The following is a 14,331-nucleotide window of genomic DNA, read 5'->3' as shown; positions in this document are numbered from 1 at the left end:
AACTCATGTCCATTGGGTCTGTGATGCCATCCAACCATCTCATCTTCTGTCATTCCCTTCTTCTCCTGCCTTCAATCTTTCCCAGCATCAGGGTCTTTTCAAATGAGTCAGCTCTTTCACATCAGATGGCCAAAGTATTGGAGCTTCAGCCTCAACATCAGTCCTTCCAATGAATATTCAGGACTGATCTCCTTTAGGATGGACTGGTTGGATCTCCTTGCAGTCCAAGGGACTCTTAAGAGTCTCCTCCAACACCACAGTTCAAAAGCATCAATTCTTCAGCGCTCAGCTTTCTTTATAGTTCAGCTCTCACATCCATACATGACGACTGGAAAAACCATAGCTTTGACTAGACAGACCTTTGTTGGCAAAGTAATGTCTCTGCTTTTTTAATATGCTGTCTAGGTTGGTCATAACTTTCCTTCCAAGGAGTAAGTGTCTTTTAATTTCATGGCTGCAGTCACCATCTGCAGTGATTTTGGAGCCCCCAAAAATAAAGTCAGCCACTGTTTCCCCATCTATTTCCCATGAAGTGATGGGACCTGATGCCATGATCTTAGTTTTATGAATGTTGAGCTTTAAGCCAACTGTTTCACTCTCCTCTTTCACTTTCTTCAAAAGGCTCTGTAGTTCCTCTTCACTTTCTGCCATAAGGGTGGTGTCATCTGCATATCTGAGGTTATTGATATTTCTCCTGGAAATCTTGATTTTAGCTTATGTTTCATCCAGCCCAGTGTTTCTCATGATGTACTCTGCATATAAGTTAAATAAGCAGGGTGACAAATATACAGCCTTGACATACTCCTTTTCCTATTTGGAACCAGTCTGTTGTTCCATGTCCAGTTCTTTTTTTTTTTTTTAATAGATAGATATTTAATTGGATTAAAACAAATTTGTAAGTGTGCTTTCAAGCACTAGTATTTTCAGTCTAAGATACACTTTCTTTTTTTTATGATATTATACATGTTTTAATGCCATTCTCCCAAATCATCCCCAGCCTCCCTCTCCCACAGAGTCCAAAAGACTGTTCTATACATCTGTGTCTCTTTTGCTGTCTCGCATACAGGGTTGTCGTTACCATCTTTCTAAATTCCATATATATGCATTAGTATACTGTATTGGTGTTTTTCTTTCTGGCTTACTTCACTCAAAAATATGGAATGCTTCACAAATTTGCATGTCATCCTTGCACAGGGTCCATGCTAATCTTCTCTGTATCGTTCCATTTTTAGTATATGTGCTGCCGAAGCGAGCACCTATGTCCAGTTCTAACTGTTGCTTCCTGATCTGCACACATATTTCTCAAGAGGCAGGTCAGGTGGTCTGGTATTTCCATCTCTTTAAGAATTTTCCAGTTTATGGTGATCCACACAGTCAAAGGCTTTGGCATAGTCAATTAAGCAGAAATAGATGTTTTTCTGGAGCTGTCTTGCTTTTTCGATGATCCAGTGGATGTTGGCAATTTGATCTCTGGTTTCTCTGCATTTTCTAAAACCAGCTTGAACATCTGGAAGTTCATGGTTCATGTACTGTTGAAGCCTGGCCTGGAGAATTTTGAGCATTACTTTGGTAGTGTGTGAGATGAGTGCAATTGTGCGGTAGTCTGAGCATTCTTTGGCATTTTCAGATTAGGCTCTTTGATAAATAATAAAATATTCTCTAGGCCCTCTATCTTCTAATTTATTAGGATCAAGGATTTAACCTATTAGGATTTCCTTTGTTGCTTCTTCCCACACCTAGAATTATACTATTACAATTATTGATGGCATACAGAACAATATATTTTTGATCAATTGCTTTGTCATCTAGTCACCACTACATTTGTTGGAGGCCTGGCTGCACGCTGTGAGACAGCAATCTTTTAAAATAGACATAAGTAATGTAGCTAGTAACCTTGACAAAGTCATAGTGTAACAGACAAAAGCACAAACAATTTGGAAATAAGAAGCAAATTAAAGCAATGATTATTGTAACTAGTTGTAATCCAGTTGTAATTACCATCAGGTTTATAGGAAGCCAGGTGGAGAGCCAAATCTTGGCAGGATCAGGCAGAGAGAAAAAGACAAATATCTCATCCCCATTTACAAGGCATTTTTTATCAACCTGTTGTAGATCACAGTATAAGAGAAAAAAGGTTACCTGGGAAACAGATTTAAGTTAGCATATTTTGTAAAGTCAAAGTTATAAATCATATTTATCCATTCATTCAGTCTCATGTAACTGATTCCTGCTGATCTGCCTGAAGTAATCAGGTTTCCATTAGAGTCTGTCGTTTTGTTATCCAGTTCAGTGGCATTAAGACTATCAGAAACACCATTGTTTAAAAGTTCTTTTTATGAGTCTTCTTGAAAATCTTCATTTTGTAAAAGCAGTATAAAATTATGATAATCTATAAAGGACAAAACTTAAAATAGCATGGTATAAGATTTGAGTACAATGCAATTAGGAAACTTGGATATTTCTGCAACATATGACACTTGTATAATCTCTAGAATTATGACTGATAACATTATATGAGGACATATAGATGTTAGGGATTTCACATAAATTTTGGAGTATCTGTATTAATGATATTTATCTGTACATTATAACCTAAAGTTCACTTTTAGTCACTTGACAATATTTTTCAATTAGAAATACCAAATAAACTTCGTTTAACATTTGTCTCTGAGGTGTCTCTGACTTGTCTTACACATTTTTTTTTTCCCCAAAGCATCCATCCCAGAGTCAGCTGGAGGCTGACAAGCTTAGTTAGATTTTGATATTTGGGAAGTTTGTTAGATATATCAAAAAGGTTTTAAAATACAGGATCATAGGTCACTGAAAGAATACTTATTCAACCAAAATAATAAAACAATTAAAGGAAAACAAATATAGACCACTTAAGGGCACAGAAACTCACACAATTTGTAGTCAAAAAGAAGCACTTTTAATAGAAATTAAATTCCCGTCCTGCACTAACTCACTTAACAAAGTCCATTCATTGCTTTAGTTAACTTCAATTCAAACTCAGTCAATCCTGACTGTGTACAAATCTTTTTCCTCAGGATTTCTTTCCACAGTCTCTCATCACTTCTGTATCCAGTCTCTCATTTTCCATCTAAATAAAATCAACCAGCTCGTTCTTTCTTTTTCCTCCCCAAAGTGTAATTCCATTTCTCATGCCTTTTTTTAATTGGAAACATACATTCTATTTCTTACTGTATATTGAAAAGTTTGTATTATTGTAGTACTGTATTGTTCCTAATAGCTTTAATTACCTGCTTAAATCAGAACCCTCAAATTTTGTGCTGTGCTGTGCTAAGTCACTTCATTCCTGTCTGACTCTTTGTGACCCTATGGACTGTAGCCTGCAAGGCTCTTCTGTCCATGGGATTCTCCAGGCAAGAATACTGAAACGGGTTGCCGTTTCCTCCTCCAAGGGATCTTCCTGACCCAGGGATCAAACCTAGTCTGTTATGTCTCTTGCATTGGTCGGGAGGTTCTTTACCACCTGGGAAGGCCCAGGTGGTGCTAGTGGTAAATTAGAAACCTTGACTTTTTTTTATTAATTAATTTATTTTAATTGGAGGCTAATTACTTTACAATATTGTAGTGGTTTTTGCCATACATTGACATGAATCAGCCATGGGTGTACATGTGTTCCCCATCCTGAACACCCCTCCCACCTTCCTCCTCATCCCATCCCTCAGGGTCATCCCAGTGCACTGGCCCTGAGCAACCTGTCTCATGCATCAGACCTGGACTGGTGAACTATTTCACATATGATAATATACATGTTTCAATGTTATTCTCTCAAATTATGCCACCCTCGCCTTCTCCCACAGAGTCCAAAAGTCTGTTCTTTATATATGTGTCTCTTTTGCTGTCTGGCATATAGGGTCATCGTTACCATCTTTCTAAATTCCATATATATGCATTAATATACTGTATTGGTCTTTTTCTTTCTGACTTACTTCACTCTGTATAATAGGCTCCAGTTTCATTCACCTCATTAGAACTGAGAATCCTTGACTTTTAAAACTTTGATTTTAGTAAAACTAAGAAGTAAGTAAGTATGAACTGTCTTACCTTGGCATTCTATAGATTGGTGAGCATAAACACCGGTGATAATTTCTAAAAACATTTGTGTTCTTATAGAGAACAACTGATATCTCAGGATCTTTTAGCTATTCAATAAATTTTCATCACTTAGCTTAAATTGGCATAGCTCTAGAATTTTAAGTTACCAGGTATCTGGAAAGATCATTTTTTTGTTTGTTTTTTCTTTTATTTTTGTTGGAAAGATTATTTTTAAATAGTTCTAAAATATAAAAAGAATTTACCCTAGAGTCCTTATCTCATTTAGATTTATCTTAAAGTTACATCAAGAGATCTAGTAAGGTCTTATTTATTAAACATAGGTATGATACAGTATTATACTCAATTTCGATGACTGTTAATGACATGCCTATATTAACTAGATCGACAAACTTAAACATTAATATCAGGTGTCAACTTACTATTGAATATTTCCTAGTTAACATGAACCTGAAAGTCATCTTGGTCAGTTTCTTCTAAATGCAAGTTCTTTTTATTAAAATTAAATACAGCTCTTTATAAATCCAGTTCTAATAATATTTTTTAAAAGTAGAGATATCTTATATGTATAATGTGTACACAGACATAAATAGGCAAACTAGGGATCTCATGGCTTCATTTAAAAGCTTTGGCTAAGAATCAGGATTACAATATAAACATACTAGGTAACAAACAGTTGGAATACACAAAAGTTGCTTGCTCAAATGATAAAGGCTTGCTATCTGTAAGGTTTGGCCGAGGGAACAGTCTCAATGGTTTGAATTTAAAATTGTCACTTTTTCCCTCTGGTTTTAGTTCTTGCCTGCTTAACTGGCCTCAGTGTCAGGTCCTTGTGGCCTGTATGCATATTCTGGTTCTTAGACATTTGCAGGACAAAGACAGTTGCTTAGTTTTCCAACTTTAGAGTTTAATTTATCATGTCTTCAAAGGTTTGTAGAAGGCATTCAGCAAAATACCTTTCTGTGTTTATGAATTAAACCAAAGCAAAATCACTATTTTTATTTTTGTAGCCCTTGCATGTTAGTTCCCACTTTTACTTATTTTGTAACTCTATTGGTTTCCTCAGTACATTTAGTTAATACTTCTTTAGTGGCAATCTATATGCCTTGTCTATCCCACAATAAAAGTAAATAGGAGCTATGACCATCATATACAAAGTAAGTGAAAGTGAGAGTCGTTCAGTCGTGTCCAACTCTTCACGATCCCATGGACTATACAGCCCATAGAATTTTCCAGGCCAGGTTACTGGAGTGGGTAGCCTTTTCCTTATGCAGGGGATCTTCCCAACCCAGGGGTCGAACCCAGGTCTGCCACATTGCAGGTGGATTCTTTACCAGCTGCGCCACAAGGGAAGCCTTCATATATAAATGCCACCTAAATATACCAATTTTATATACCTTTATCTAAATTCTGCCACCAATTTGTATACCTTTAACTTTAGTTTTCATAACATCAAGGCTGTATGTTGTCACTGTGCTTATTTAACTTCTATGCAGAGTACATCATGGAAAATGCCAGGATGGATAAAGTTCAAGCTGGAATGAAGTTTCCCAGAAGAAATAGTAATCTCAGATATGCAGATGACACCACCCTACTGGCAAAAAGTGAAGAGGAACATAAAGAGCCTCTTGATGTAGGTGAAAGAGGAGAGTGAAAAAGTTGGCTTAAAATTCAACATTCAAAAACTAAGATCATGCCATCCGGTCTCATCTGCTGCTGCTGCTGCTAAGTCGCTTCAGTCGTGTCCGACTCTGTGCAACCCCATAGATGGCAGCCCACCAGGCTCCTCAGTCCCTGGGATTCTCCAGGCAAGAACACTGGAGTGGGTTGCCATTTCCTTCTCCAATGCATGAAAGTGAAAAAATAAAGTGAAGTCGCTCAGTCATGTCCGACTCCTAGCGACCCCATGGACTGCAGCCCACCAGGCCCCTCTGTCCATGGGACTTTCCAGGCAAGAGTACTGGAGTGGGTTGCCATTGCCTTCTCTGCTGGTCTCATCACTTCATGGCAAATAGAAGGGGAAACAATGGAAACAGTGACAGACTTTATTTCCTTGGGCTCCAAAAATCACTGCTGATGGTGACTGCAGCTGTGAAATTAAAAGACACTTGCTTCTTAAGCTTTGACAAACCTAGACAGCATATTAAAAAGCAGAGACAAATGTCCGTCTAGTCAAAACTATGGTTTTTCCAGTAGTCATGTATGGATGTGAGACTTGGATCATAAAGAAGGCTGCTGCTGCTGCTGCTAAGTCGCTTCAGTTGTGTCCGACTCTGTGCGACCCCATAGACGGCAGCCCACCAGGCTCCGCCATCCCTGGGATTCTCCAGGCAAGAACACTGGAGTGGGTTGCCATTTCCTTCTCCAATGCATGAAAGTGAAAAGTGAAAGTGAAGCCGTTCAGTCGTGTCCGACTCTTAGCAACCCCATGGACTGCAGCCTACCAGGCTCCTCCGTCCATGGATTTTCCAAGCAAGAGTACTGGAGTGGGGTGCCATTGCCTTCTCCAAAGAAGGCTGAGCGCCAAAGAATTAATGCTTTTGAACTGTGGTGCTGGAGAAGATTCTTGAGAGTTCCTTGGACTGCCAGGAGATCAAACCAGTCAATTCTACATGAAATCAACCCTGAATATTCATTGGAAGGACCGATGTTAAAGCTGAAGCTCCAATACTTTGGTCACCTGATGTGAAGAGCCAACTCATTTGAAAAGACCCTGGTGCTGGGAAGGATTGAAGGCAGGAGAAGGGAATGACAGGGGATGAAATGGTTGGATGGCATCATCGATTTAATGGACATGAGTTTGAGCAAACTCCTGGAGATAGTGAAGGACAGGGAAACCTGGTGTGCTGTGGCCCATGGGATCGCAAAGAGTCAGACATGACTGAGTGACTGAACAACAAGAAATAGGGCAAACACAAGCAAACTAACCCAGGAACACAGAACAACCTAGGAATATCAGGTAGAAACGTTTACAACTCCAAGACACAGGGAAATGTGAGTTTCCCTTTGTTTAAAGTTTTACTAAGTCAGTTTTTAACTTTGCATACAAAATAAGGACCCCCTCAGTTTTTAGGGTAAGATTTCCTTCAGTATAATTTCTCCAATTAAAGTATAATTTCTCCAATTAACTAGGTATTTGCAAGTATGAGCTCCTTATGAATCTGGCTAGGGTGTTAGTCAGAGGTTGACTTTCTGATGCCCTTTGCTTTGCTTTTGAGTACTTCTATTTCCCATTTTAACTTGAATTTGGCAGGGATAAAAATTTCCTGGCGAAGTTGTGTGGTGGGCCTGTGTGCTGCTTGTGAGCGTAACTCCTCCCCGAGTCACCCCAGAGTTGTTTTAGCTTATCTTATGTGTCTCAGAGTCTATCTCTGGCAGTTAAAGACCACTGAGCCTTTGTGTGCTTGAGTCGTTGAATGTCCAGTTCTTATTTGTTTCCCCCAGGTGAGCAATTTTTTTAATTAATGAGAGGATTTCTCTGTGGGACCACTGCTCAGTATGAGGACACAGCCTCTCAGTTTAGTTCAGTTCAGTCGCTCAGTCATGTCCGACTCTCCACGACCCCATGAATCTCAGCATGCCAGGCCTCCCTGTCCATCACCAACTCCCGGAGTACACTCAGACTCACGTCCATCAAGTCAGTGATGCCATCCAGCCATGTCATCCTCCGTCGTCCCCTTCTCCTCCTGCCCCCAATCCCTCCCAGCATCAAAGTCTTTTCCAATGAGTCAACTCTTCGAATGAGGTGGCCAAAGTACTGGAGTTTCAGCTTTAGCATCATTCCTTCCAAAGAAATCCCAGGGCTGATCTCCTTCAGAATGGACTGGTTGGATCTCCTTGCAGTCCAAGGGACTCTCAAGAGTCTTCTCCAACACCACAGTTCAAAAGCATCAGTTCTTCGGCACTCAGCCTTCCTCACAGTCCAACTCTCACATCCATACATGACCACTGGAAAAACCATAGCCTTGACTAGACGAACCTTTGTTGGCAAAGTAATGTCTCTGCTTTTGAATATGCTATCTAGATTGGTCATAACTTTCCTTCCAAGGAGTAAGTATCTTTTAATTTCATGGCTGCAACCACTATCTGCAGTGATTTTGGAGCCCAAAAAAATAAAGTCAGCCACTGTTTCCACTGTTTCCCCATCAATTTCCCATGAAGTGATGGGACCGGATGCCATGATCTTTGTTTTCTGAATGTTGAACTTTAAGCCAACTTTTTCACTCTCCTCTTTCACTTTCATCAAGAGGCTTTTGAGTTCCTCTTCACTTTCTGCCATAAGGGTGGTGTCATCTGCATATCTGAGGTTATTGATATTTCTCCTGGCAATCTTGATTCCAGCTTGTGTTTCTTCCAGTCCAGTGTTTCTCATGATGTACTCTGCATATAAGTTAAACAAGCAGGGTAACAATATACAGCCTTGACGTACTCCTTTTCCTATTTGGAACCAGTCTGTTGCTCCATGTCCAGTTCTAACTGTTGCTTCCTGACCTGCATACAGGTTTCTCAAGAGGCAGGTCAGGTGGTCTGGTATTCCCATCTCTTTCAGAATTTTCCACAGTTTATTGTGATCCACACAGTCAAAGGCTTTGACATAGTCCATAAAGCAGAAATAGGTGTTTTTCTGGAACTCTCTTGCTTTTTCCATAATCCAGCGGATGTTGGCAATTTGATCTCTGGTTCCTCTACTCCCATAAATTTCTCAGTCACCTGAAAAAACTATAACTGGCTGGGAGCTATGTTCCTTTTCCTCAGAGTAAAGCTTTCATGGAATATTTTCACTTTTACCCCAACAAATTCTATTAAAGCAGCCAAACTGAGGAAAAGAGTCAGATCAGGCTCTTACCTAACTACTCAGCACAGACTGCTCAGCCTCCTACAACATAGCAAGCTCGGTGTCTTTCAACAAAGATCTGGGGATTCCTCGGTGGGTATTTCAAGGTATCTTCTAACTGGATGGGTATTTCCCTCTTTATCTGTTAATTAAACCCTTTCAGTGTCTTACAACTGGGAGGGGGTATTCCTCGGTATTTTTAACCGAGTCCCACTCAGTATCTAGACTGTGGGTGGGCCTCAGTGTTTTTCAACTGAGTGCCCCCCGCCCAGGAACTTTCAAGTGAGAGGGGGCAAGGACCTGCTATACCTCACCAAATAAAACTAGGGATCTTCAACCAATACGAGAGATCCTAGAACCAGAAGAGACTCAATCAAATCTATCTGAACTCCCAAGGAGATGGATGGGCACAAGGGGCCTCTGCTGGTACCAAGGCTCCAGATTCCTGTAGAGCTCAGGTGGAGGAGAAGGAATCTGCTCTGGGTCCCTTCGTGTTGGTTGCCAAAACTGTCTACTAAAAAATATAGTCACAACCTGAAAGCAGAAAGTGTTTTATTTGGTGAGAATGTTATGACTTCAAGCCTGGAAGGCAGTGTCTCTGGTAGTCCTGAGAAACTGCTCCAAGGAGCTGGGGGGAAGGAGTCAGGATATATAGAAGTTTGTAACAAAGTGGGGCAGGCAGTCTGAACATCAAAGATTACTGTCAATTAAGGAAAACCAGATATCTCAAGTTAAGGAAATTAGCACTCTTCTATATATGGGAAGATGCGAGAGTCTGAGATTATTAAAGTCATTTCATTCATACACATCTCAAATATCTGGGACCTGCGTCCTGTTTTTTTTTTTTTTTTTTTTCTTACTCCCCACCCCATCCCCTAGCTCCTCAGCAATCATAGGGAAGGGGTGAGGGGGAATGCGGTGGCAGCATCTGCTGGATCTCAGGCTTTGTTTTCCCTTTGGGAGCCCTTATTCACATCTGGAGGCCCCAAATCACTGATGGCTGTTACATCCTTATTTATTGATATGGCAAGAGATACTCTACTTCACAACTGGTAGCCTCAGATGACTTGAAAAGCTACTTTCTACACGAAGAGTTTCTCTTGGGACCCTCAAGAGTCTCTCCTTTCTACTTTCTGCCCTTTCATCTGCCCTTTCATCAAACAAAAGGACTGGGTGCAGAATAGCCTCAGGCTACTCCAATGCTTGCCCAGCCCTAAGCTCTTCAGCCTGGCCATTTCCTGGCCTCAGACCTCAGACCACCACTATCCAGTTCAGCTCAGCTGTGTCCAACTCTTTGCAATCCTATGAACTGCAGCACACCAGGCTTCCTGTCTTTCACCATCTCCCGGAGCTTGCTCAAACTCATGTCCATTGAGTCAGTGATGCCATCCAACCATCTCATCCTCTGTTGTCCCCTTCTCCTCCTGCCTTCAATCTTTCCCAACATCAGGGTCTTTTCAAATGAGTCAGCCCTTCGCAACAGCTGGCCAAAGTGTTGGAGTTTAAGCTTCAGCATCAGTCCTTCCAATTATTTTCAGGACTGATTTCCTTTAGAATTGACTGGTTTGATCTCCTTGCTGTCCAAGGGACTCTCAAGAGTCTTCTTCAACACCACAGTTCAAAAGCATCAATTCTTCAGCGCTTAGCCTTCTTTATGGTCCAACTCTCACATCCATACATGACTATTGGAAAAACCATGGCTCAGATGGTAAAGTGTCTGCCTGCAATGCGGGAGACCCAGGTTTGATCCCGGGGTCGGGAAGATCCCCTGGAGAAGGAAATGGTAACCCACTCCAGTACTCTGGCTTGGAAAATTCCACGGATGGAGGAGCCTGGTAGGCTACAGTCCATGGGGTCACAGAGTCGGACACGACTAAGCAACTTCACTTTTCTTTCTTTTGACTAGATGGAACTTTTTTGGCAAAGTATTGTCTGGTTTTTAATATGCTGTCTAGGTTTGTCATAGCTTATCTTCCAAGGAGGAAGCGTCTTTTAATTTCATGGCTGCGGTCACCATCTGCAGTGATTTTGGAGCCCAAGAAAATAGTCTCTCACTGTTTCCATTGTTTCCCATCTATTTGCCATGAAATGATGGGACTGGAGGTCATGATCTTCATTTTTTTAATGCTGAGTTTTAAGCCAACTTTTTCACTCTCCTCTTTCACTTTCATCAAGAGGCTCTTTAGTTCCTCTTCACTTTCTGCCATAAGCACCAACCAAGGTATAAACTTAACAGTGGCTCTTGAGATAAGTATGGGCTTCCCTAGTGGCTCAGACATTAAAGAATCCACCTGCAATGCAGAAGACCCGGGTTCAATCCCTGGATCAGGAAGATCCCCTGGAGGAAGGAATGGCTACCCATTCCAATATTCTTGCCTGGAGATCCCATGAACAGAGGAGCCTGGTCAGCTACAGTTCATGGGATTGCAAGAGTAGGGCATGACTGAGTGACTAAGCAGGACCTCATAAGTTGAGATAAGTGTGTTTTAAAGCATGGGCTGGGCTCCTTTTTTCCAGAAGTCAGGGTGGTAGATCTGCCATTTAAGGACGAAAGAGATCTTACCACAGGATAACACATTGTTATTCTACTTGACAACCCTGGCACCTGACAACACCTTCACTTAGCAACAATCTTTTAGCCTGTCCTGGCAGTACCCCACTGGGTTAGAAAAACCATCTTGAATCACCAGATATAAATCTAGTCCCTAGCCATTTATATCAAATTTTCTCCCCTCTGACTTTAATGATGTTATTTGGTGTGGTCTCACCACTTTAATCGATACTATCGATGATAGTGACTGTGGTGATGCTGATAATGATGACAAATATTTTTAAAAGGCAATCCATGCTCTTTGTTTTTTTTTATTTATTTATTTTTTGAATGGAGTTAAGAAGCTCTCTGGGGCATTAAAATTTTTTTTTAATTTTATTTATGTATTTTTTGGCCATGCTGGGCCTTTGTTGCTGCACACGGGCTTTGTCTAGTTGTGGGGAGAGGGCTTCTCATTGCAGCAGCTTCTCTCGTTGTGGAGCATGCACTTGAGGGCATGTGGACTTCAGCAGTTGCAGCGAATGGCTCAGTAGTTGTGGCACACAGGTTCAGTTGCTCCACAGCAAGTGGAATCTTCCTGGATCAGGGATTGAACCCATGTCCCCTACTTTAGCAGGTGGATTCTTAACCACTGAACCACCAGGGATTTCTGCTTAAGTTCTTACTAAAGGCCAAACACTGTTCTACGGACCCTACTTAATCCTCATGACTACACTGTGAGATATATAGAATTATTATCTTCATTTGACAGGTGAGATAAGTGAGGCTCAAAGAGATTTTGTAATTTGCCCAAGAGTAAACTGTATGGTCAGAAAGATCCCCTGCAGAAGGAAACGGCAAGCCACTCCAGTATGCTGCTGCTAAGTTGCTTCAGTCGTGTCCGACTCTTAGCAACCCCATGGACTGCAGCCTACCAGGCTCCTCCGTCCATGGATTTTCCAGGCAAGAGTACTGGAGTGGGGTGCCATTGCCTTCTCCGCCACTCCAGTATACTTGCCTGGAAAATCTCACAGAGAAGCCCAGCGGGTTAGTTTATGGGGGTGCAAGAGTCCGAGACAACTGAACAACTGAGCTCGTACATATGCACAAACTGTATGGTAGAGATAGTCTATGAAGCCAGTGACTTGTCCTTCGAATCTTTGCATTTAACTCTGCTTCTCTGTCTCCAAAGAAGCTCAGGGGACCCAGCGGCGTTCCCCAAAGCCCCTCAGGGGAGTACTCTAGGGTATGAAGAAGCCCTTCAAGCTGGGCATGGTGCACTGTGAGGGCACAGACAAGTGGAAATCAACAAGGGGAGCTCTGAAATGTATTTGCCCTTGGCTGTGAGACTAGGCTACATCTGGTAAAGGTCAAGGATGGCCACAAGGGTAGTTTCATCACTGAGTGGGGAGCTGTCTTTCTGCTCCTCAAGGAGAAGCCCTTGTTCTCACTACTATCCTAGATGAAAAGACTGTTGCTGTGAAGAAAGGGTCCAGGTCTCTGCTCCAGGTTCCTGAGGCTAATGGAGCTGATAAGGTTGCCTTTTGCCCATCTTGGCCTGGAGCCTCAGCAAAGCCCCTTGGGCTCCAGGCCTGGTGGTGAGGGGGAAAGAGGGTAGGAGAGACAGTAGCCAAGACGGCCATGCAGGCACGTAGTCAGGACTGTGTGTAGCCGGAAGCCAGCATTTCTGAGTGACAAATTTACAGCCAAGCACATGGTCAGAAAAAGGGGCTTGACTCTGGGCGTGTAAAACCGGTCCCTGCTTTCCCTCTCTTAGCCTCAGATTCATCAACTACCCACTGATGTTGTGAGGAAATGAGATGGTATATACATAAAGCACTTGGCACCGTGCTTGCCCAGCAATAATTGGGAGCTGTTGTATAATAGCAGGACCCTAACTCAGTCAGTGGTGAAGAGTGTCTCTTGTGGAGCGTTGTGGGACTCTGTCCTGATCAACAGACCAGATGGTGTAGTTGAAGTGGAGAGGAGCAGCCTGGATCTAAAATTAGAGAGGGAGCAGAATTTCCTCCATTGGTCCAATAGCTGGGATTCCACCTTCCAATGTAGGGGGCGCAGGTTCAATTCCCGACAGGGGAACTAGGGTCCTGCATGCCACATGGTGCAGCCAAAATTTAAAAAACAAAACAAAAACAGAAAAATAAACCGAAAGGGGGAGGAAACAGGAGGCAATAGAACCAGCACTGAAAACAATTTCAACAAGCTGAAATAAGCAAGAAGACACTGTTGTCCTGTGAGCTTCATGAAGGGGGAGACACTACACAAAGCAGAGGGTCGGGGAGAGACCTGACTTGACCCCAGTTCCAGCGAAAAGGATCTGAATAATTTAATTGACCACAACCTGATGGGAACTAGTCATGGGAGAGAAAGACTCTGAAGCCCAGCAGTCTTAGGCTGCATTAACAATGTGTCGTGTCCAGACTGCGGGAAATAATAGGCCTATTGTTCTCGCTTGGTCAGGCCATATCTGGAATCTTACACTGCTACACTTTCAGACTGGAATCGAGCCAAGAGAGGGGACCAGCCCAGCCTTGGCTCCCAGGCATTTGTGCTAAGCACTTCCCCTGAATTTTCTGGTTTCATACTCAAAACAGGTGGTCATTTAATATCTCTACCTTATAAATGTAGGACAGTTAACTGGGTTGCCCAGGATCAACCACACAACTAGTAAATGGAGGAGCCTGGGGCTTTTCTGAATGGGCTCCCCTTGTGCTGTCCCTTAGGGAGACTGAGCAGGCATCACTGAATACATATTTAAGTTCCTACTATGAATCAGGCCCCCAGCTAGTCAGTGGGGAAACAGGACTGAAAAAGATGTGATTCTCACTTTCTGAGAGCTCAAGGTTTGACTGGGGTCTAAATCACTTCT

At 42.1% G+C, this 14,331-nt stretch overlaps 1 non-coding gene across 1 annotated transcript; it reads right to left on the bottom strand.

Moving 5' to 3' along the window:
• Nucleotides 1-1,149: 1,149 nt before the first annotated feature.
• Nucleotides 1,150-1,256, bottom strand: LOC133245397 (U6 spliceosomal RNA). Its single transcript, XR_009735662.1, has one exon. It is a non-coding gene; the product is annotated as a U6 spliceosomal RNA (small nuclear RNA).
• Between the last annotated feature and the right edge of the window lie 13,075 nt (nt 1,257-14,331).

This window comes from Bos javanicus, chromosome 3 (genome assembly GCF_032452875.1).
Source record: "Bos javanicus breed banteng chromosome 3, ARS-OSU_banteng_1.0, whole genome shotgun sequence".
Lineage (NCBI taxonomy): Eukaryota > Metazoa > Chordata > Mammalia > Artiodactyla > Bovidae > Bos > Bos javanicus.
The sequence above is the reverse complement of the archived record's forward strand: the minus strand, read 5'-3'. Positions and strand labels throughout refer to the sequence as shown.